At 40.5% G+C, this 23,279-nt stretch overlaps 1 long non-coding RNA gene across 2 annotated transcripts in view; it reads left to right on the top strand.

The window, feature by feature from the left end:
• The window catches only part of LOC308067626, a 96,985-nt gene that overhangs the window by 35,415 nt on the left and 38,291 nt on the right, over window positions 1-23,279 (top strand). The gene's annotated exons all lie outside the window — the stretch shown is intronic.

Below are 23,279 nucleotides of genomic sequence, written 5' to 3'. Positions count from 1 at the left end.
GTATGGTCTTTCTTTACTATTTTTATGTTTTGCAGATAGCTACTGTGTGTTTCAGTATATTCTTTTAATCAAAATTTCCTTTCTCTTGATCCTGTGAGTGCCTTGAGGTCCTCTTGTCTCCTGGGACAGGCAATTGTATGGTGATGTTACTGAAGTGTAAGAAGCACTGTCTCTGAATTTTTTACTCTCTTCTAGAAGCTAAGAATTTGCTAATGTGTTGTGGCTGGTTTTGCACATCTTCTGTGATGCTTAATCCTGTTTTAAATGACTATTTTGCCGCTGCTCTGCATTAGAGGGCACATGGCCATTGAATTTCTCTTCTGGCAGACCTAGTGTGTCAGTCCTGGTGAACGGGTGTTTCCTGTGTCAAGTTGTATTGTTCTGGCCTTGCATTCGTGGATTTGTCTTCAAAGACAACCATTTCTAGCCTGGTCAAGGGGAAGTTCATTTTTTGGATGAAAAAGTTATATGTAAGAAATTGTGAGGAAACCAGAAATCCTGGCCCAGCTGGAAGTTGAATATTGCCTTCAGTGGGGCCTGAAAATGAACCTGAGACTTGCTGCCTAATTACTCCAAAAGGCAAAGCTTAGGGCTTCAAGTTCATTTTCTCTTTGCTGTCCTTCTTTATTCCTCCTCCTGCCTCCTTTCTTCAAATTATTTCCTTAATATAGCAGTTCTGCCTGTATTTTTCTTCTTCTTATACCTAACCCTAATTTTAGGCATAGGCAAAATGGAAGGTGGCTGCCTACTTGGCTTTATGCTCACATTAGACTTGGTGAAAGTGGCAGTGGCTGCTGCTGAGAGAGGCGTTGGTGTCGGGAGGGTGATAGCAACAGTTGACCGAGGGGAAAAAAGGTAACAGAAAAAAAGTTTTTCTCAAATGTTTAATGCTGCTTTTCATCCCAGTTTTGTCCTACCTGCTGTGGTAGCAAAAGTAACCTGTCCCTGTCTTCTCCTCCTCCAGTGGTACTTAATATTGCTAAAAATACTTAAGTCAGTTCTACTTACAGGCTGTTCTGCAGTAACAGTCAAGGCTAGTTTTACTGGAATTAAGGAAAGGCCCTTCCTCTTTTGACTTGAATGCTTGTTGGATCTGGGTTACAGCTTGTTAGAGACCTGTGTCTTGATTTAGACTCCCATCAAATAAGTTAATGCTAGTGGGAGTCCTCTCTGCAGGATTCTTCAGTGTCTAAAGACATTTTTGGTGGTTCCATGTCCTAGTAGCTTAATGCGTCTCAATTGTTTTACTGTTTGGTTTTCTTTCTTAGCTTAAAGCATTTTCCCCATTTGCCCCTATTAAGTGGTCTTTGAAGCCTACTTTTTGTTTAGGTATTTAAAAAGCTGAAATGTTAATAAAAATGTTGCTGCTTGCCTTACTTTTATTAAATTCTAGGCTGTTCATATAAACTAAGGTTGCTCATGCCAAACCTGTAGGCTAATCGCTTCTGGGCCGTGCTCCAGGCTTGTCTATCTTGTGCGCTGTTATTCCTCTGGCCTTGTTGAACACGTTTTGCCTTTGGTTATACTCATTTCAGTTGGTGCAATAGTAAAAGGAATGAGTTGCTCTGAAGATGGTTGGCAAAGATTACCCAGATGTTTTTTTTTAAAGATTTATCAAGGGACAATAGGAAATGCATTTGTCTCCTGGTAAATTTATGAGGCCACAGCACCAGGTGGTTGCATTATATGAAGACTGTTCCTTGAACAGTCTGCTGTCTTCTGGGTAGTTTTATAAGTGATTTTTTTCTTCAAAGCTTCTGTGTGTTTGTGAACTGAAAAGTTCTGTAACAACATTTATGCAAGTTTGTTTTTTTTCTCACAGCAAGTTGAATCAACTTCAGCTGTGCACTTACCAGCAACACAACACTTCACACGCAGAGTGCCCGCTGGGCAAAATTAGCCTCCAAAAGCAGTTGTGTTAGAAGTGGGAATATATTTTATCCAGAAGAACCTCAAGTATAAGAAAAACCCAAACGGCTCGCAGGTGGCGTAACAAATCACTGGCATAACCAGGACTTTTAATTTGTTGACACCCTTTTTCAAAGTTACGAGCCTGCCCACTGGCAGCTTGCTCTAGTTGATGTGACACCCTGAAAATCAGCCTAGGCTAAGATTCTTAGCTTATAAATGCATCTCAGACACTAGGCTTATACAAATATGCATATGCTTCCTTCAAAGTTGGTGTCAAGTTAGCTGCAGTCACCCTGTGCTGGTTCCCTAAGGATTTATTCTGTTTCTTATGTTATTTGTGCAGTCCATGTTGTTACAACTCCTTAGCTACCACTGCCCAAATGAGTTAGTTTAAACCTGCATTGAGTTGCATTGTAGACAGCCTAAACATCTCTCAGCAGAAGAATGCTTACTCATGATTTTAAAAATGCAGTTTACTGGGGTAACGATCTGGCTGTGGGATGAGGAGGCTGTCTATCTGTGGTCCTGCTGTGGAGAGTGCTGGCCCCTGGGTTTATCAGTCCTTGTGATTTGTGTAGTTATAAAAAAAGCCCTGCTTACTAGTGTTTGCATTAGAGATGTCATCTTCATCTGTGTGTATAAATGTGTTGCTGTTTCTATTATTTCCACAAACTGTCGATTGTTCGTCTGTCCTTTTCAGTGATCACACCCACTGAACTCCAGTGTGCAATAAATTACCTTCTGAACAAATTGGGTTCATTTGCCAAATGTTGCAGGGAAGCAGCCTGGCAGAAATTTATACTTAGCTGATAAGAAATGTCAGAGCTGAGTATTTATGTGTTAATTGCTGTAGCAACAATATGCTTACATCCATAATCTTGCCTACAGGATCACCACAGAATTACTTCAATTAAAGACAGAAAAGATTGGTGTAGACAGATCATGTTAAACCATTCCCACAGTCTATTGCAGGATTCCCCTGTCTTTCCCGTAATGGCTTCTCAGGGCTTTTCCAACCTACTGTTAAAGGAATCAAGAGATGGAAGATTTCACTGTGTCCCTTGGGAGATATTTCTACTCTTGGAATGTGGGTTTTTTTTTTCTAATGTTCATATTGCAGTCTTGTTTACTTACTTTCATTCCTATTAATATTCTTCTATTATAAATTAATAGCAATCATTGATGTAAAAAATCAGTGTAGAATCAGTGCCATATTTAAACAGTACAGTAAAATAACTGTAAACTTAACTGCGCTCTGTAGATTCTGATTCTTTTTAGTTTTTTTTTATAGTTGATATGCTGTCAAATATAAACTGCCATAGTGGGACCTAACATGAACCATTGTTACCGTTAAAAGTGCACGGAGATTAAAAGACACTGACTTTTTTTTTTTACTGGTGTCTGGATGATTGAATATTTCAGACAAAAGCAAAGGCAGTGTAACAAAATGACTGTATTTCAGTATAAAGTTATGTATTGAAGAGAGGCGTGCCAAAGAGTAATATGGTTATTATTGCTATTAATGTGACCATCCAGATCTTTCTGCCTAAGTCGAGACTTGTGAAATGCCATATGGATAATCTAGTAATGCTCAAGAGCTCAAATTGGTCCTTCACTACCACCTTTATGGCTAAACAGAGCCACATGATCTGCAAAACCAGCAGTTCCTTTACCACATCCACAAAACATCCCAATGTTTCTGTGTGTTTGTCCAGTAAATAGAACAAAATCGCTACTTTACATTTGTATCACTATTTATTGAGCGTTGAACTGAAGGAACCTCTGTGTATTTCTTCTGCATATGCTTTTCAGAGGTGTATATGTTACACATTGAAGTACCGCATTGCCAATTTGTGCAGTGGAATCACTGTCAATTCAGATCACCTTTCCAAACAGTTAGCTGTAAACTTAGTGGAAAAAATGAGTGCATGCAGTCTGAGCAGAGATAGGAATTATGCATCATCAAAGTGATGTGTGAACTGCTGTGACGTTATTAGATTTATTTTTTTTTTAAAGGCATGCACAGAATCTTTAGTTGTATTATATGTTATTGTAACAGCTGGACGAAACCTGCAAAAAGTTCTATTTAATGCTATTAAAAATGTCATTTAGGTGACAAGAATCTGAATACTCTTTACCTTTCCCTTTATTCAGACCTAATTGTCTTCTCAAATGCTCTTCCTCATGTAGCTTTTGCATTCTGCTGGAATAAAGCAAATGCAAACCTGTGTGTTGCCACAGTTGGATTTGAAAAAGCTGTGCTTGGTTTTGCTCTTCCTTTAATGGGTGTTTGAGTTTCACTTAAAGTTTGTGCTTATTTTGATCTAGAAAGTATAAAGTGTGCATGGCTGCTGTGTGCCTGCTTACTGTGCTCTCTACTGGCTGGAGGTCTGTTTGATTATAACATTAACACTGGTGCTGTGTGTTGGTGTGGCATGTGAAGGCACAGACTCAGGTTGTGGTGCAGCCAGAGACACTTTATTGTACAGAGAAGCTCATATTTATATCTCTGAGCCTGGATACAAATTCCAGCTGTATGCACCACCAGGCTCAGGGCAGAAACCATTCATGCAGTTACATAGCTATATATCACTACAAGCATGCAGACACCTTTTTGCTACTCAATATCCATGTTTATCTTTCTTACTTTTCTTCACAATACCTAGCTGTTCTCTCATCTCCTGCCCGGTCAGACATTCTCCATCTTCTTCTCATATATCTCTCTTCAGACATTCTCTGTCTTCCTCTCCTACATGTTGGAAAACCTTAGATTGCCGTGGTGGTTGGAGCCAGTGAAATACTTGGAACAAGAAGTCATGTAGGATCACCCTTAGGTGATGGCTAGAACAGGCTGCCCAGAGAGGTTGTGGAGTCTCCTTCCTGGAGATGTTCAAAACCTGCCAGGACACAACTCTGCAACCTGCTCTAGGAGAACCTGCTTTAGCAGGACTAGATGATCTCCAGAGGTCCCTTACAACCCCAGGCATTCTGTAAAATTTGGTGATGGTTACCCCTAAACTCAGTAGTTTACATTCATAGGTGCTTTTGAAATTGTGCAGTGCCTCCCTAGCTGTCAGCACCTCCTCTCTGTTGTGTTATAACCAGAGGGTATTACTGCCCTGTGTATGGTGACAGTCTGCATACCACAAGTTGGGAAAAGAGCACAGTGGCTGCTCTGGCCATTAAAAGCTATTGATTCTTGCTCTTAATGATTTGCAAATAACAATTCAAATACTTGATTAAAAACATGAATGTGCTGCTGTTTGGTGTTATTGCCTGTAATCCCCACCTCCGCCCAATTCCTACAGCGATAAAGGCTTGACCACTTGCATTTAAAGCTTGCTTTGTCTGGAGGGAGCAGTGCAATAGAGAACTAAATGTGTCGCTCCCTGTTTAACTACTGTAGTGTGCGCTTCTAACAGGAAACTATGGACATTTCTAGTAGAGCCCATTTCTGGCAACTGTGATGGTGTAGGTAGGAGTGCCTCTGTAAGGCTGCCTCTGGGGCAACAGCATGTCATGAGCTTGTTATTGCTGTGGATGTCAGTGCTTCTGTGCAGGTATTGCTGACAACTGGCTTCAGCATTTAACCCTCAGCCTATTTTCAGCTCTACCCAACTCCTGCTAGGGCTCCCCACTGTAGCTGACCCTTGATATCCTCCGTTCATGCACAACAGTGCTCTCCTTGATCCTTCTTCCATTCTGTTTCTCTCCCTTGCCACTTATCTTTGCTGGGCTTTGCAAAGAATCCTCCATAACTGAATGCTGGGTTAGATCACTTCCTTATCAGAAAAAACTGTAGTCCCAGCTCTTCCTTTTTGTGTGTGTCAGGGGTGTAAATACTGTTATTTTCATTTGAATCTGGTTTCTGATGCACATGTTTCATCTCTCTGTCTTAAGCAAACTGTCTTCACAAAAATGGAGACGTTTAGCCTTAACCCTTTCAGAAACAGTCCTCTTAAATCCTTCTGTGGAGAAGGGGAAGGAAGAGAAATCAAGAACTTTACGGGGACGGGGAGGAAATAACTGGATATAATCTTGCAATTTCCTATAAACAACTGGGCACTACCAAGACAATTCTCTGGGTATCATCTCAATAAAGAACAGGCCATGAGAGAGGCCAAATTACCCTTCAAGCAAATAATCCTGGAACTGGGAAGCAGATGATTTTCTCTGTTTTCCACCAGAGTGAGAAATTTTCAAGTCAGCCAGAGAAGAACAGGAACTGTAAACTGGCTGCATGGTAACAGTACCTCAAATGTGCAGCAACAGCCTGGTTAAATAATACTGCTAAGGTTACATGGCCAGAACTGTCACAAATATTTTCAGAATGAAGTGTGGCTGTGCAATCTTAATTCACCTGTAAACATGTATCTTTCACAGTGTAATCCTTAATTGCATTTATCATAACATTGTTCCCCCTGTACGGTATTGCATCAGCCTGTGCACAGCAGCTATCTAATGTAGGGATGAATTAGGGGTATAGTAAAGGAGCGTTGCTGCAGCAGGCAAAGTGTGTATATATAGGGTCTGTATTGGGACCAGTACTGTTTAATATCTTCAACAGCAGCATAGATAGTGGGATCAAGTACACCCTCAGCAAGTTTGCAGATGACACCAAGCTGAGCGGTGCAGTTGACATGCTTGAGGGACAGGAGGCCATCCAGAAGGACCTGGACCAGCTTGAGAAGTGGGTCTGTGTGAGCCTCATGAGGTTCAACAAGGCCCAGTGCAAGGTCCTGCACTAGGGCTAGGGCATCCCCTGGTACCCATACAGGCTGGAGAATGAAGGGATTGAGAGCAGCCCTGCTGAGAAAGACCTGAGGGTACTGGTGGATGAAAAGCTGGATGTGAGCCGGCAACGTGGACTCACAGTCCAGAAAGCCAACTGTATCCTGGGCTGCATCCCAAGCAGCCTGCGCAGCCGGTCAGGGGAGGTGCTTCTGCCCCTCTGCTCTGGTGAGACCACACCTGCCAGACTGTGCTGTATGAAGGCACGGACTCGGGTTGTGGTGTAACCAGAGACACTTTATTGTGTAAAGAAGTTATATCTCTAAGCATGGAAACAAATTCCAGCTGTATGTTCCACCAGGTTCAGGGCGGAAGCTGTTCATGCAGTTGCATAGGTATATATGGTTATAAACGCACAAACATCTTTTGGCCAGATAAACATTTTTTTCTTTCTTTCTTTCCTTCATAAGACCCAGCTGTTTTCTTACTTCCCATTGGTAACAATCAGACGGTCTCCATCCTCCTCTCCCATACAGGACTGTGTCCAGCTCTGGAGCCCTCAATTCAGGAAAGACACGGACGTGTTGGAGCGGGTCTGGAGGAGGGCCACAAAAATATGGAAGGGATGGAACACCTCTCCTATGAGGACAGGCTGAGAGAGCTGGGGTTGTTCACCCTGGAGAAGAGAATGCTCCAGGGAGACCTTATTGCAGCCTTTCCAGACTTAGAGGGGGCTTGTGTGAAAGATGGGGACACTTTTTAGCAGGGCCTGTTACCAACAGGACAAGGCGTCGTGGCCTTAAACTAAAAGAGGGTAGATTTGGACTAGATATAAGGAAGAAATTTTTTTATTATGAGGGTGGTGAAACACTGGCACAGGTTGCCCAGAGAGATGACAGCTGCTCCATCCCTGGAAACATTTAAGGTCAGGCTGGACGGGGCTCTGAGCAATTTGATGTAGTAGAAGATGTCCCTGCTCATTGCAGGGGTGGGGTGGACTAAATGACCTTTAAAGGCCCCTTTAATCAAGTCTGATAATTATTTACTAGTTTTGTGTGTTTGGCACCTAGAAAATACTGAAGCCAGGGGTTTGACTTGCAGAATAACTGACTATGTGGAGATGTAGTTGGAATCTAGATCTGTAGACAGTTAAATAATCAATAATTATGTAGTTAGAAGAAAACAAGAGAGATGTCTTGCATCATATGGTGGTATCAACTATACCTTTACTAGTCTTAGACATGGTTGTCTAACTTGTTCTTAATATCCTTCATGGCAGATCTTCCAAGCAGCCTAAGCATGCTATCGTAGCGTTTAAAACAAAATAAAAATAAAATTGCCAAGTGTTTTGTCTCGATTATTCATCTGGCAATAATGGATAGGACAAGAAAAATAAACTGACATTGACAGCATATTATTGGGTTGGGTTTTTTGGGGGGTGGGGTGGCAGGCGCGTAGCACCGTTTCACATAGATGAAGATTTTTGGCTTCCCTCAGCCTTTTAAGGCTGTACAGTGCTTAGCTGTCTAACCTACTTCTTATAGGTAGCATATTTTAGCTTTCTATCATTTTCCTTTCTCTCTATCTGGATGTTCTTTGGCTCGATTTTATCATTCTTCCCTCAAATGGGTAGAAATATTTCTAATGAGACTTTATCAGTGCTCAGTGCAATAGAAAGGTAACCACATGTGTCTTGAAGGCTCTTTTCAGCGTGATACAGGAAAGCAGGAATTTGTACTCCTATCTCATCTTGGATTTTAATAGACACCAAACAGCTGTTCCACTGGTACTGTTTTCAGAAATGGGTGAAACAATGGGACTGAAAATTTCCAAAATAATTCAGCTCAAGGGGAACAAAAATGCTTCAAGCCAAGTAGTTGGAGTCTGGTGATTATAGACACCAGAAAGGCTCAGGTCATCTTGAAATCAGCTTGTCTCAACTCTACCTGTAATAAAGCTCTGTGTAGTCTAAGCATCTTTACAGGCCTTCAGGCAGAATTTCCTTACCTTCTCAGAGAAACCTTAAATGTGTTTATTGAATGAAGATGGTCAGAAAGTGAGCACAAAAACATAAACTTCACCAGCCAGTAACTTCCATGGGAAACTCCTTTAGTGTTCAAAGAAAAACAGTTTGCATAGTGAATTGCCGTCCTCGTGTCTTGCACCATAGGGGTGTGTATGTGTTTTGGTTTTAGCATTTTGTGATCTCCCATGTAAGCTGACTAAAAACTCCTCACATTGGATTCAATGCTGATAAAGATGTAGTCTATCATGTTACAGCTGCTTTCAACATAGTGAAGTTGTGTACCTCTTTCATATATGAATATATTTATTTTACTAGAAAATAAATCTTTAGTACTGATTGGTTGGTATAAGCACATCAAATATCATATCCAGTATCTGCTTCCCATACTCTGAAAAGCATTTGACTATTCAAGAAGGCCAACGTTTGACTCGGACGCTCAGTAGTTCTAATGAATGTTTCAAACAAAAGGCGATGCAACTGTCAGCCATCTCCAACAGGTTTCTGGCTTTGTGTTGACAGGCCATGCAGGAGAGTGCACTGTGGTTCTCAACCCCTCGTCAAGAATTTACAAGAATTCTTGTAATACTTTATTCTGTGGTTAAAACCTTCTGCTGTTTAATACTTGCTGTCTGCTTCCGAGTGATTATTTACTCAAAGCTGGCATAAGAAATGTACTTATGTAAAATGTTAGCCACAAATTCTGGTGTCTAATTTGTATTAAACTCCATCAAGTGAAACAGTGTATTAGTTCAGGGTTCCGGATAGTTTGTGATGGTGTTCGGGCATTGTTGAGTCTTGTCACTGTCAGGCTCATTAACAAGATTGCTCTAAGCTGCTAGAGAAACTGTTGCATTAATGTTATGTCATCGTCAATGTCAAGAGAAATGAGATTTGAGCTTTGAGAACAGTGGCAGGGAAAAATGAAGGACATAGTCTTAAAGGTGTCTTGCTGCCTCAATTCAGAGCAGCAATTACCTTTCTCGGACCCAGATACCAAGACTTGACTGAATACAAATACTACAAAGATTAAAATTTTCTCTAATAAATATGATAGACTTCTCAGTGATGCTTCTGATATCCAGAAACATGAATGTCATAGACTTAGATGCAATTCAAGAGGAAGGCTGAGGAGATCCCCTACTTACACAAACACTCCCAGTTGCTTCTCCAGGACATGAGATCTGTGTTCAATAGTACTAAGTTTTGCAAACCTTTGGTAGAACACTTCTTACAGAACATAGCCTGAGTCTTGCTATGTATATGGAATGTTTGTATTCTTCATTTAATTATCTGTCATGCATTTTTAGTTGCTGTCATTGATGTGACTAGAGCAGAAACAATTTATCATGGTTCTTAATGATCCCTAATTAGTTAATAGTCAGTGAAGCTCTGAAATGCCTTCCCTCAGTATTGGGGCTATACTGAAGTTATGCTAAAGCTCTTATTTTTGTAAGTGAATTGCTATTACCTATTCTTCTTTTCTATTCACTCACCTCCTTGGAGTCCCTCATGTCTTAAGGAGACCGCAAGCATGCACTTGGTTAGATGAAGGATGATTTCACTTCATGACAGATACTGGCATTTCTCTCTTACCTCTTCCTGGGAAACTGCTACCTCAGATTGTAGTTGGTCGCCTACATACCCTGGTCGTGGCTCTGCCTGAAAACTCCTGAGGACAGCTGCTTAGATGTGGATCCCCTGCAGTATTCACAGCCAGTCCAGTTCAGCGTAGTGAGGAGCATCAGCATTTCTGTGGTGTCTGGACTGATTTGACAAAAGCATGTAATGCTTTCACTTGATCTACTCTCTGAAAGTTGGAGTGAATTGGACTGTTCTGATAGTCCTTTGGCCCATTCTATTAATGATGAGAGAGATCCTGTGCAATAGGAAATCCTCCCTCAGTGGGGTTTCTCGTAAAAAATGGAGCAGAGCAGGGTTGTATATCCATATCTATTCAACTTCTCTTTCCAGTACTGCAGATCTTGACCTTAGCCTGTGACATACTGAGGGTAATTTGCTCAGCCTTAGAAAAGTTATTCAAATCTGAGTTCTGTGAAACCAGCTGGCAGTAGATCTACAGGGTTTCACTGGCTGCTTTATGACCTCATCCAAACACTTTCATCTTGTGATTGGTATCCAAAAGGCGAGGCCGTATTTCAGCTTGCCCAAAGCTAGCTCTGCAGCCCTCTATTTGTTGTAGTTGCAGACTCAAAAATGTACTGTTCTTGATACTTTACTCTCTCCTAATTGATGATAAATACCTCTGCATCTCTGGAAAACAAGTGTATCTTGAAAGATATATGCAAAATTTTCTTTTGCGTGAAGGAGGAGTACAGTCATCAGTACATATCACTGATGTAAATATTTGGCTGTATTCACTTGCCACAGGCTGGGCACAACATCAGGGTGCACATTCCAGAATGCCCAAGCAGGTCTTCTAAGTTAGCTTGTTTGTGGTGACAGACCACCTGAGTGACAGTGCAAGGGCAACCCAAAGTCCTCCCTTACAACATGCCACATCAATAATTCTGAGGGATAAGCTCTGAGACACCTGGAGACAAATCTTTCCTTGTGTGCATAGCTCTTGACATGAAACATGCAGCTAAGCTAGAGGTCAAGAGAGAAAAGACGTTTGGAGAAATTCTGTTGCCACATCTCAGTCATCTGAAAGTCTCATGTTCAGCTTGTAACCATGCATGTTATGTGTGGGATGATGAAACTAAATATGGCTACTTAGCACAGAAGAAATTGAAATTGTTGATTAATAGAAGGAGAGACAACTAGAGGGAATTAACCATTTTTCTTGGAAATGTTCCTTGATATTACAGTATGACCAATGCTGTGCTGCAGTCAGTGCCCTTCTGACTGAACTGAAATGAGTTGTTTCTGACGTTTTAAAACGATGAATGTGCTCTATTTCTTAGCATAATGCATACCTGCAGTCTTAAACATAAACTATATTGCCTTGTGATGGCAGCTCAATGGTGTCTGTAAAATGGTTGGATGACTCGAGCCTAGCTAAGGCTGGACTGGAGCCTGTGTTGCAAAAACCCCCTTAAAAGCTGAAAATCTAAAGCCCAACACCTTGTGCTAAAGGACTGAACTGCCTGTAGAAACTTTTGTTCCCTTCTCCTCTCCTTTTGCCCTCTACAACAGCAGCACCAATGCACATGTGAGAAGCCCTGTGTGTGAGTGTTATGCAGTTGTGTAGTTTGGACTCTAAACAGAGGAGCTGAGTCTCTGGAGCCTTTGATCTTTCCTTAGAGCTAAATTCAGGATATATTTTATGTTTTCCAAATTGGAGTGTAAGCTAACGGGCTCAAGCAAAGCTGAAGGGAATAATATTAAGATAGAGAGGAGGCATTTGTAGAGGAGAGAATGAAAAACAGTCTAATCAGATTGAAAGACACTTTGTACCCAGTGCATACATCCCTTGCTGTATTGGGACTTTGTTGTACTGTGTATGGGTCGTTATTGTATTAAAAGAAAAAAAAAAAAAGGCGGCGGGTGGGGGTGGAGGAGCAGGGGAGTGGAGAGGCAACAGACTGCTTTTTGAGAATATGTGATAGAGGTCACCCACAGAGAGGGCAACAGACCTGGTGTAACAGCTTCTCCACTGTTTCTCAATTGTAGATTCAAGTGTTCTGTTGACGTGGTAAAGAAAAAAACCCCACGGTTTCCCCGGGCAGTGGTGCTCTCTGGTGCTGTAACAGTGCCTGGATGTGTGCTGATGCTGGCTATGAGACCTTTATTCCAATTAAAGGATTATTAAGCAGTGCACAGTTCAGCTCAAGACCTTGAGAATGCAACATATCTTGAAGCTTCTTAGCTGTGGACAAATGAACTTCTTCCTGTTATTGGTGGTGCTGTCTGATTTTAATTTCAAGGGTTAATTGCTTGTAGATGTATGTACCAACTGGATTTCAGTCAAGAAGACAAACTTTAGAAGTTGAGAGGCTGTAATGTATTAATAGTATATATGGCAGTAACATGTTCTGGCAAGTGAGATCCTGTAGCTTCATCATTGTTCTTAAGTAGAACTATTTGTAAATTGACTTGCTCTTCTGGGGAGAGACTAGTTTTGTGATTTTATTTTTATTTTTTAACTCTTGGCCAAACTTGAAATGTAAATGTGAAATATCAAGGGGGTTTGTATTCAGCTGATTGAACTCCCTTAGGTCTAAAGGCTGGACTCAGTAGTTAGCCTCAGCTCCTGGGAAGTGCCCCATAACTATTGGCATCTCACTTCTGTCTTGTACTTGCTCAGGAGGGCAGAGGAGTAGGAGATGTTGTGCAAGATGTCTGGGCAGCAGAGGAGAAACAGGACCCTAAGCTAAGGTCATCTGTCACTGAGGCAGCACATTCAAACAATGTAGATTAATGTTGAACTCATCCAAAACTGAATGGGTGATTCTACTTGCAAAAAAAAAAAAATCAGTGGTTTTGTTTTGCAGCAGCTTGGCTCAGTGTTTTTTTTTTTTGGTTTTTTTTTTTTTTGTTTAGACTTTACTGAACAAAAGCTGTAGATCTGTGTACCTTCCAAAATTTTCCTCCAGAAAATTTCCCTGAAGAAATAGTCTTTTTTTGCTGAAGAGTGCTTCTTTGTCACTCAAGTCTACTACTTCTCAGGGCTCTGTAAAAATGTTCAAGTTGTGCATATCTCTGTCCTAAGATCTATACAGTCTATGTATATAAATAGATAAGGGGTAGGGGGTAAAAGGAAGCACAGTGAAATGAATCTGCTAGTTGTCTGTCACATCTTTGCCAGATAAACATATCACATTTATTTGAAGTTTCACGTTATTTTGACAAACTTCTACACTTGGTACCAAAGCTTTTGGGCCTGAACCCAAACCCCAAACTCTCCAAAGCTTGCAATACCAAAGGAAAAGGCAGAGCAAGCCTGAGTGCCTCTGGTAGGAGAGTCTAGGGTAACAAACATTTTAGAGAGGTCTGTGCATAAAGGTGGAGGTCAGGACGTCCCGTATAAGGGCTAGTTCTTAGTGCCTCAGACAGCTGTGCTTTGTGATAAACTAGGCGTGCTGTATAGCTGATACAGCTGAGAGAAGGCTGAAGGGCAGTGTAGAGAAAAAAGCCAAATTGCTCTTCTTGTGCTGGGATGAACTGGCCTTACAGAGACCTGTGCTGTGAATGGTAATACTGCCTGGAAGGCTGAAACTGCAGCTATTTTATTTTGATGTGGCTGGGTAAAATAGGTTGTGGAAGACATCTGCTTTGGAAGTGTATTTGGCATGATAAATAACATTTCCATGTCTCTTCCAGGAAATATCGCTGTGACATTTACTGTTGGGTTTTTTCCGGGTTTTTTGTTTGTTTTGTGGGGGGTTTTCCCTTGATTTTGTGGTTTTTTTAACCTGTATCCTTCCCTAACCTTTTTTGAGACTGACAGATCAGCTGCTTTAAAGAGATAGTTCATACTTTCCTTTTCTCCTCTGAGAAGTGGTTTTATTATTATCACAAGAGTGCTGCAGAGATGTATGGCATTTTACAGACACTTCCAGTTTATTACTCACAAGGATTTATAATTTGATCCCTAATCCTACACTGAGTTTTTCAAGAACCATCCACTGGGTCTTGCAGAGTCATAGCAAAGTGAATGATGTACCCCAAGGTTTTAGGGTCTATGTAAATATAGTACAGCAAGGGAAAACAAGAACAGCAAATACCACCCACACGTCAGCAGCTGCCAGAGGATCTGAGCTGATAAAACAGCAATGCGTGTGTATGCAATTCTTATTGTTACCTCTGAATCTTTATAGTCCTTCATTTAAACAGAACACATACAACACAAATTAATTGGTAGGCTAAAATCTAGAAATACTGGAATAAAGAGCCATGTGAAGATGAGTGGTAGAAATAAATTTCCAAGAAGAAAATACAGGAATGAGAATCTAAAGTTTTAATTTTTAGATTATATCTGTGTAGCATGAATAATAGAAAGTCACATCAATTTTAGCGTTACTTTTCACAATTTGTTGATTTAACTCTCACCAATCCTCCTCCTCCTTCCCCTCTGCCCCTTCACCCAAACCTACTCCTGGCAAATAGCTTTGTGGGGATTTTAAACTCTTCAGGGTTTTCTCTTCTTGTCCCCATTACCCTTTCCCTCTTCTTTCCACACCTTTTCTTTTTTCAGTAAAGGAATTATATCAGAATGAATGATGAAAGGTGGTAGAGTAGTATGGAGTGTTTGTGTTAGCATGAAATCATGCCAACAGAACATGTACTCATATTTCTAAAACTTGTAGTTTCAGGTCTGATGGTTAGTAGCCCTTCTATCATGGAGGAAATTAGGGGAAAGATAGAGGGAGAGATTACTTTATTTGTTAGCTCCGCTTCAAACCTTCTTCAGGTTAGCAATGCAGAAAAACTGCCTGTATTGCTTTTAGGGATCCCATAGGGAAGAAAATGGTACTTTGTTCTTTTTGGACAGAAATGGCTAGGATTATATTTGTCATGGGTGACATCACTCAGCTCTCTTAAAAGTGAGGCTAAGACTCAATGGACACGTGAAATGAAGCGTCCTTTATATCTTTGTGTCATTTTCTCTGCCTACAAGTTGCCCATGATTTTGCAAGTGTACAGTGAATAACCATGTTGAATCTCTTGCCATGACAAGTAAAAGATGGCAGGTCCTAGAACTGCTCGCCTAGATTTTTTGGTAGTATTATTTTGAGAGGAGTATTCGGAGAGCAAGATGTTTTGTGAACAGTTTAGTCTGTAATCTGGTTCCTGCTTATTCCAAGTGGCATCAGCCACAACACTGAACAAATGCAGAGCAGTGCTTTTCAGTTACCCTGCTTTGTTAGACGGGTTAGGTGTCTTACACAGTCATGAGGGCAGCGGTTGCTGCGTTTGGAAAAAGCAGTGAGGGGAAGGCTGATGACATGTGGCAATGAAGCAGTATTTGTGGAAAAAGCTATGGCAGGTGACCTCTTGGATATCTCCCCTACGCTTAAACAGGATTTTTAGACCGGTGATTGTGTTGTGATTAAAACTGGTTATTTCCCCTGCATCCTCCCCCACTTTCTCCTACCCCCTGCAGTTTCCTTGGAAAAATACTCCATTTATCACAACTAGAAATTTTTGGAAATGTATCAGTTCTGATCAAACTTACCAAGAATGTTCTCAAAAGCAGGAAAAATTGTGGGGAGGGTTTGAGAGGATTGACTGCAATAATTGCTTGAGTTTTGCATGCTTGTTGCATATGACCAACTTAACTATGTGATAACTATTTTAGAGAGCATTCCACTCCACCCCCACCCCCCACCCTCGCCCCCTTCTCTCCCTTTAAAGATCTAGTATCATTCTGGTACAGAATAGAAATATTTTAAGAATCTTAAAAAATGGCATTGCAATACCAAGAACATTTCCCTCTCTGATCTGGTTAAGACTGGAAATTCCAAAATAAGGTGATAGAAGATGTAGACCACATAGTGCTCTCATGAGATGTGATGTTTTCAAGCTGCCTGTGTTCTGTGTGCAGCTAATCCATTTCCATTGGCATCGTGGCTGCAGATTAGGCATGGTGCATCTTCACACAAGCATTACCTTTTATAGGGCAGAAATAGTCCTGTGGGGCTGACAGCCTTCTGGTTTGCTGCTCTGGCCCATACAACTCTGAGTCACAATCCCACATGGGTGAATGTCAGTCATTTGAAAGGCCTAGCTCTTACAGAAGTTAATCTAATTCTTAGCTATATTTTTAAAACCCCATACTTTGTATTTCTTTAGTAGCGAAACATCCTATATTGTTAGCTCCCAACCTGTATTAGTCCAATAAAAGCAATTAGTTTTTCCTATGGCAGAAAGCCTGCTCGGTGTTTGGCAGCTGCCCTTGCAGCATATCCTTGGAGCAGATGGCTGCTTGCCTGCCAGATGAGATACAAATTAGATTTCCAGATGATTGAAAGACGGTGGCAGGAAAGCAGCCATTCATCTTGACTCCTCCTCTATTACCAATCTGGTTAATCAGCAAGAACATAACCACTCACGGTTAGTGCATGTGCTCTGCACAGCCAAGATACCAGCGGATGGGCCCCATTGGGAGGAGGTGGGATAAGTTAAAAGGAAATGTTTTGTTCTTTGTAAGCATTTGGTTTATGATGAATACCAAATCTGCCTTCTATGTGAATGAATTGCTAAGCCTGATTTAGTCTGTAAGGAAAGCAAGAAATCTGTGTCAACAGTCCCAATACCCTGTCTCCATCAAAGTCCTGCACTGGCTCGTAACTAGGCTGGGCTCCCATGTAGCAGGAGGATAACTGTAGAGCTGTGTTGTGCAGCAGATTTATTTATGATCAGCTTTTAGATTCAAGCACCAACTTGACATTACCTGCATTTGTGTATCTGTGATCAAAGTATATGGGAGCGTGCTCTGCTTGGCCCAGGAGAACAGGCAAGCAACCTAGTAACCTGTGCTCCTCTTTTGTGGTGTTTCTTTCTGAATTTTAAGCAAGATGCATCTTTACCTTTGAACGTGTATTTCCAACACAGTCAAAGGTGAGCAGGTGATTGCTGACAGGTAAGTTTAAGAGCTGGACAAAGGGCTTTAGTTCTGTTCCAGCACCCTTGGAAACAACCACAGACTTGCTGCGCGCTTGTGAAGTGGAGCCAGGTTCCTCATGTTCTAGCTAGATAACTGGGAAAAAAGCATTAAAAACAAAATAGCTTAGAAAACATAGTGGGGGAAAAATAGAAATGTTTTTATTTCCGTAACAGGTGGAAGAATAAATACAGTAGGGCTACTATATGCTCAGTTGAACAAATGTGTTTTCAAATAAGTTAACAGAGTTATACTGATACAGTTGTGAAGGGAATCTGGCTGAGCACAGAAGTCAGGGACTAGATCTTCAGTTGATGCAAGCAGATGTGATTTCTGCTGAAGTCCGTGAAGTTACACTGATCCGCAGAAATGGAAAGGAATAGCCCCAGGACAAGTACAGTTCTAGGGACAGCCTCTGTTGTTCCGTGTTCAAAATGCAGGTTTCTCTGTATCTTTATCATCTCTTCCTTTCGTATAAACAGTGGGGAGAGAAAGATTTGTAAACCTGTCCTAATTTTATGAATCTCGTTTTTAATATTCTTTTCTTCCAGAGGATTATTCTTTCTAGTTAGTGTATCAATGTGTATATAGCTGTGAAAACTTCTGTGTTAAAGTTACCGTGCAGAAAAAAAAACCACGAAAAAAGCTTAGAAAGGTAGAGAAAAATATTGCAGCTATATCTAAAAATGGTTTGTCAATTTTCTACTCTTGATTAAAAATGCATTACCTTCCAAAGCTGTTCTTCGACCCAAAGAGACGTAAAGCCAAAGAAATACATATTGTTACTTATTTTTTAAAGAAGAAATCTGGGAGGGTGAGGTCAGAGTCAGCACAAAGCTTTTCAGTAGGGTCAGCAACACTCAGGCTTGCTGTTCCAAGGGTCCCTGGGGGGTTGGCTGCTGAGGCAGGGTGGAGGAGAGGCAAGGAGGGCTCGGCAGCATCCGAGGTAGATGCAGGGCCTGGGCAAGGGAAGGACAGCTGGATGACCACCAGAGCTCTGTGCAGGGGGCAGAGCTAGGAGATTACAGATTACATCAGGATGTCAAGGATTAGCAATAGTGTTGATAGGTCAAAATGTTTAATAATGGCTAGTATGGAAGATTAGGAGTCTTCCCAGCAGGGTTTGGGGAAGGTATGTGGGGGAGGGGGGGCATCTCTCTCTTCTTTCCCCCACTTTTTTCTCCCCCACTGTTTCCTGCCTTCTGCAAGGAGGGATTGCATGATGAAGTGGCAGGGCCAAGGTGAAGGTCCCAGAGTTTGTGTTTGGGATGGGGCTGCAAATGAAGGTGACAGTTGCTGTTGCTGTGTGGGGCTGCCTTAAACATCCCTCAGCAAAAGCAGAACTGTGCTGGCAAGAGGCCCACTGTGACAGTCACAGAAGAATCACATAGTGGCAAAGCAGGATGGTTTGCCACCCCAACCCAATATGTATTTTTTGTGTATAGGTTCTCTGGATGAGAATTGAGGTTTGGCTGTGCTCTGAAAAGAAACTAGAAGGGCTTTAAAGCTTCTGTGTCTATTATTTCTCAAAAAAACCCACAACGGGTGTTCAGTTTAGAAGTAAAAGAAGGTTCCTTGTCCTGCTGTTTCTTTGAATGTTCAAGCTGAACTTTTTCTCTGGCTTTCACCTGTTACAAAGGCATACTGCCCTAGATTTAGACCTTCTAAAGCTGTATCTGCATTTGTTCAACAGATATGGTTTTTTCCTAGTTTCATCTAACGTGTTTGTGTTCAAATCTTAAAAGCAGACAAAGTGATTAGCAATTCAGGTGTATTTAGCTAGCTGAGAGAAATGCGTAGATTGTCCAGTGTCAAATTTTCATAGTTCTTCTGTATTTTATTTATATATATATATATATATATATATGTATATATATATATATATATGTATATATATATATGTATGTATGTATTGCCATCAATGCACTAGAGATTTAGGAGGAACTAAATAAAACTTCTGCAAAGACTCTTTTTTTTTTCCTAGTAAAAGCAACACCAATGTCACTCCATTGCCTGAAAGCAACCAGCTCTATCGATTCAGGGTCAAAAAAGAACTCACTTAGCTGTATTGGCTCTGCATTGGTATCACAATAAAAAGCCAGTGGTAGCCTAAAATGAATGAGGCTAAAGTCACTGCACTAAAATCAATAAGCCTAATAGTCCCTACATAAAGAAAATGCATCTGAAGCTAAGCCTGTGTCCTCATAGAATCTGTTCACCTTGGAAATATTGGTGGATTTATTTCTTGTTTTGCAAGGTTGATAAAAGGTTATTGGGTTTTGGGTTTAATTTCTTGATGAGGAAAGTGAGGCATAAACAGTACAAGACAGCTGTTGTAGTGCATTGTCTGTGGCATGGGTAGTATTTGAACTAAAACTTCTGCAATTTCTATTTTTACCTTCCCATAGCATCTCTAACATTCAAGGCCTAAAAAAGGCGCTATCTTGGTACGTGCTGGCTGCATACACTCAGTATGCATATCTGCACGCTGCCAGTAAAATCTGTTTTGAGAGCAGCATACGGGCAATACGCAGACAGGGAAGAGAAATCTTTCAGCAAAAGTACTTTTCAGAAATCATGTGGAACTTTTAACTTCCCATGAACTTTATTTATTTATTCATTCATTTTTCACTATTACATTTTAATCTTCCCTCCCTTTTGAGGCAAGAACTTGTACAGCTAAATGACATATTTGGAAAGCCTGACATGGATCACCAGGGTGAATTGGTGCTACGTACAAAACTATATGAATACTTAAGAGATGGTGGATGGTCAGTGTAACAGAACAGAGCCTGGCTGCCCACTCTGTGGAGGAATCTAGCACCTAAAATAACTTGGGGGTGGTACATGTTTTATTTAATAATTTTGTCTTTATCTTCTTTGTTATGAGTCAGGTGAGTGCCAGTTACTAAATGGTCCTAGGATGTGTTGTGCTTCTTTAGGACTAAGGACTTGGTTATAGTTAGAGAAGATGCTGGAACTTATTCACAATTGTCTTCATGCTCATAAATCAAAGTTTCACTGTACACTTAATCCTTCAATTCCCTTCTCTCCCATAGCAGATTTTTCATGTCAGTGCTGAGCTTTCCTCCCAAGCTCCCTCTCTCCTCTCCCCTCATTTGTTAACCCTTATTAGAATGAATCTGCCCTGATGGACCTGTTCTGACCAATGTAATCATGCTTGCTTCAAGCAGTCTCAGATCTGTTTTAATTACTCTCTTTTTCGTAATTACTGTCTCTGTCTTAATGCTTTTTTATTCTTCTTTCCCCTCTTTGCTGATTCAAGCCTTTGAAAAGAGGTTTTGCGATTTCACAGCATCAGATAGAAGTCTGTTGATCAGCTAATATTGTTCCAACTCCTTGGTGAATTGCAGTTTCTCTCTTAAGCTGTTGAGGAAAGCAAGAAAAGTTCATATTCTGTATTACAGCAAAATTCTCTGACAGTTCACAGGAAGGAATATCCATCACTTCTACCTATGTACAAAAGTTAGGCTTCTGTCGTTTTGATAGAGAACAATAAGAAAGGACAGACAGCAAGGATGTCTTGATAGAAGTTTATCCTCAAAATTAAAGTCTAACCAATATTGAAGTACATGTCTTACATTTTCACAGCCACTTTAATCCTAAAAAAAAACCCAAGCCCACAAATAAACAAACCTCACCCAAGCCCACAAACAAACCTCAAAAAAAAAAAAAAAAAAAAAAAAAAAAAAAAAAAAAAAAGCCCCTCGCTTCCCCATTAAGGTTGCTTTACCATGGATGCATGAAAAAATTAGAAAATGTTAAGTTTCATTTAAGGTTGTCATTGTCTGTTCAGTTAAAATCTAGAAATAGTCTTACGAAAGGTGGATGTTTAATGTTTAGATCTAATTTGAATTAAAATTGAATCAAGCGAGACTAGAAGGAACAGATTCCATAAATAACCTTAACTGATGCTCTGCTGCCTGTCTTTGTGTGGTGTGAATCATATATACATATTCTATTGTAATGTGCTTGTAAGAGTTAATGAAGTAGCCAGTATGATATCTAGGCTGTGATGCTACTCAGGGCATTTTTACGGTTAAGAAGAGAGAAACTACAGTTTGTTGTGTGTAGATTGTGATTAAAATGGATAAGTGTTTGCAGGTATGGCCCATATGCAATTCATGTGGAAGATGCTGATGACATTTTCAGTTTCTTGCAGAACTAGCGCTTAGACAACTGTAATAATAAAGTGCTATAAATCATTTTCTTTAGAGCTTTGCATTTCCTTGATGGTACTCTCATCTATGACCTACTATTAGTATTTCTTACAGGAGACTAAAATTATCAGTTCAGGAAAAAAACCCCACCTTTATAGTTTATTGAGCTGGGCATTTTATTGCTGTATCTATAATGTGTTGTCATTAAAAAGGGTGTATTTGAGAGAAGTAGGGAGAAGGCAGTAGGCTTTGATTCATGCTTAAGTTTCCACTGCTCTCATTACTAATTGTTAACCGATGAGAGGCTGTAACTGGTAGCTAGTGTAAACCTGTTCTTAAATATTGGGGAGTAGGCTGAGACTTGCATCAGTGACAGATAATCTTCTATCTGGTTACTAAGATTTATTTTTTTTTTTTAATCTTCCTTCTTAAGCATTCGGTGTTGCTGTCTTTCAGCTATAGAATGCTGAACTAGATAAACCAAAAGCTTGAATTGAGTACAGCAAATAACAACTAGTCAGTAACATGCGTTTGCTTGATCAGTACTGGTCCCTGCTTCACATTACTCCATATAATAGCATCCATGTCATGTTCTTTAGAGCCTCTAAACAGAGTGGGGAGTTTGTGTTATTCTCAATGGTTTGCTTTTTTTTTTATTATTCAGCTATAAGTTTCTGATTAAATGTTTATCCTAAATGGTACTACTACCGGGTCTTTTTCCAGTTTGCACAGATTTTCACTGAGATTAGTAATTTTAATTCTGTACTTAGTGTGATGTAGATACTAGCAGCTGCTCTGATTGCACTATTCCACTTTTGTCTATGATACATCCTGTTTTAAAGACTGGCATTTTATCTGGATTATGCCATTCAGATTTCAGTACTGAACTATTTGTGCTGCCGTTTCATTTCTTCAGAAGCCTTTTTGTAGTCTTGCTTATTCCTGCTGTAATGCTATAATTTGTCAGTTGTCTCAAAAGCTATTTTTTTCACCAAGGAATGAATGAAAATTTTGCACAGGTTATTTGCTCTTTCTTTGAATATCGAATGCTGTGTCTGTTTACAGATGCAGTATCTGAAGAGGGCTAACAGCTGACCATGACTTGCTAAGGGAGTGGGGGTGACTTTGGTTTTGCCCGTGTAACTTGCAGGGGTCAGCAAATGCCACAGTGAATGGTATTTTCTCTGGTATTTATTTGCTTGGAAATGTTTCTAGATTCTGATATTTCTTTCTACATTTTTTTGTGGAGAATTTGTGTGTGTGTGTTTCCTTCAGTAATGGAAGTTTTCCTGCAAATGCTCTGCTACAGTCGTTCAGGTACCTGATGCAGTTTCTAGTGAAACACCTCTGGAAGTCACTATAACCCCAGTGGCATTCATAACAACTGCTGTCTGCTAAACAGGACTGCAAAGGAGAGCCACTGTTCATAAAACTGTACATGCCAAAATCCATTTAGTGTTTCCTTTTAAGGCCCCCAGCTGAGAAAACGCTGAGTTTTGTTAAGCTTGACAAAGTAACATCTCACTCCCCAACCAAACGCAACTTGGTAGATCTGTTTTAACAACATCATTGGGAAGAGAATTTATATGTTTAACAGTAGCTAGTTTAAATGCACATTTTCCTCTTAGTATGCAGAAACCTACACTCTGCCCTACTGCCTGTATGTAACTGTACTTCTTGACCTCTACAGGGAAAAAGTGAGTTTCATGCACTTAAAAAGAATCATGTTTGTGTATCTCATTCCCTTTGGGTTATCTGCTGGGCTGGCAGGAGTTAAGGTAGGAAATCACAAGGAAATGCATAACAAAGCTCTAGAAAACAACAGGAGAAGTATTGATTAGGAACAGCCTTTCTCTGCATTGTT

This window comes from Falco punctatus, assembly GCF_963210335.1.
Source record: "Falco punctatus genome assembly, chromosome: 7".
Lineage (NCBI taxonomy): Eukaryota > Metazoa > Chordata > Aves > Falconiformes > Falconidae > Falco > Falco punctatus.
The sequence above is the reverse complement of the archived record's forward strand: the minus strand, read 5'-3'. Positions and strand labels throughout refer to the sequence as shown.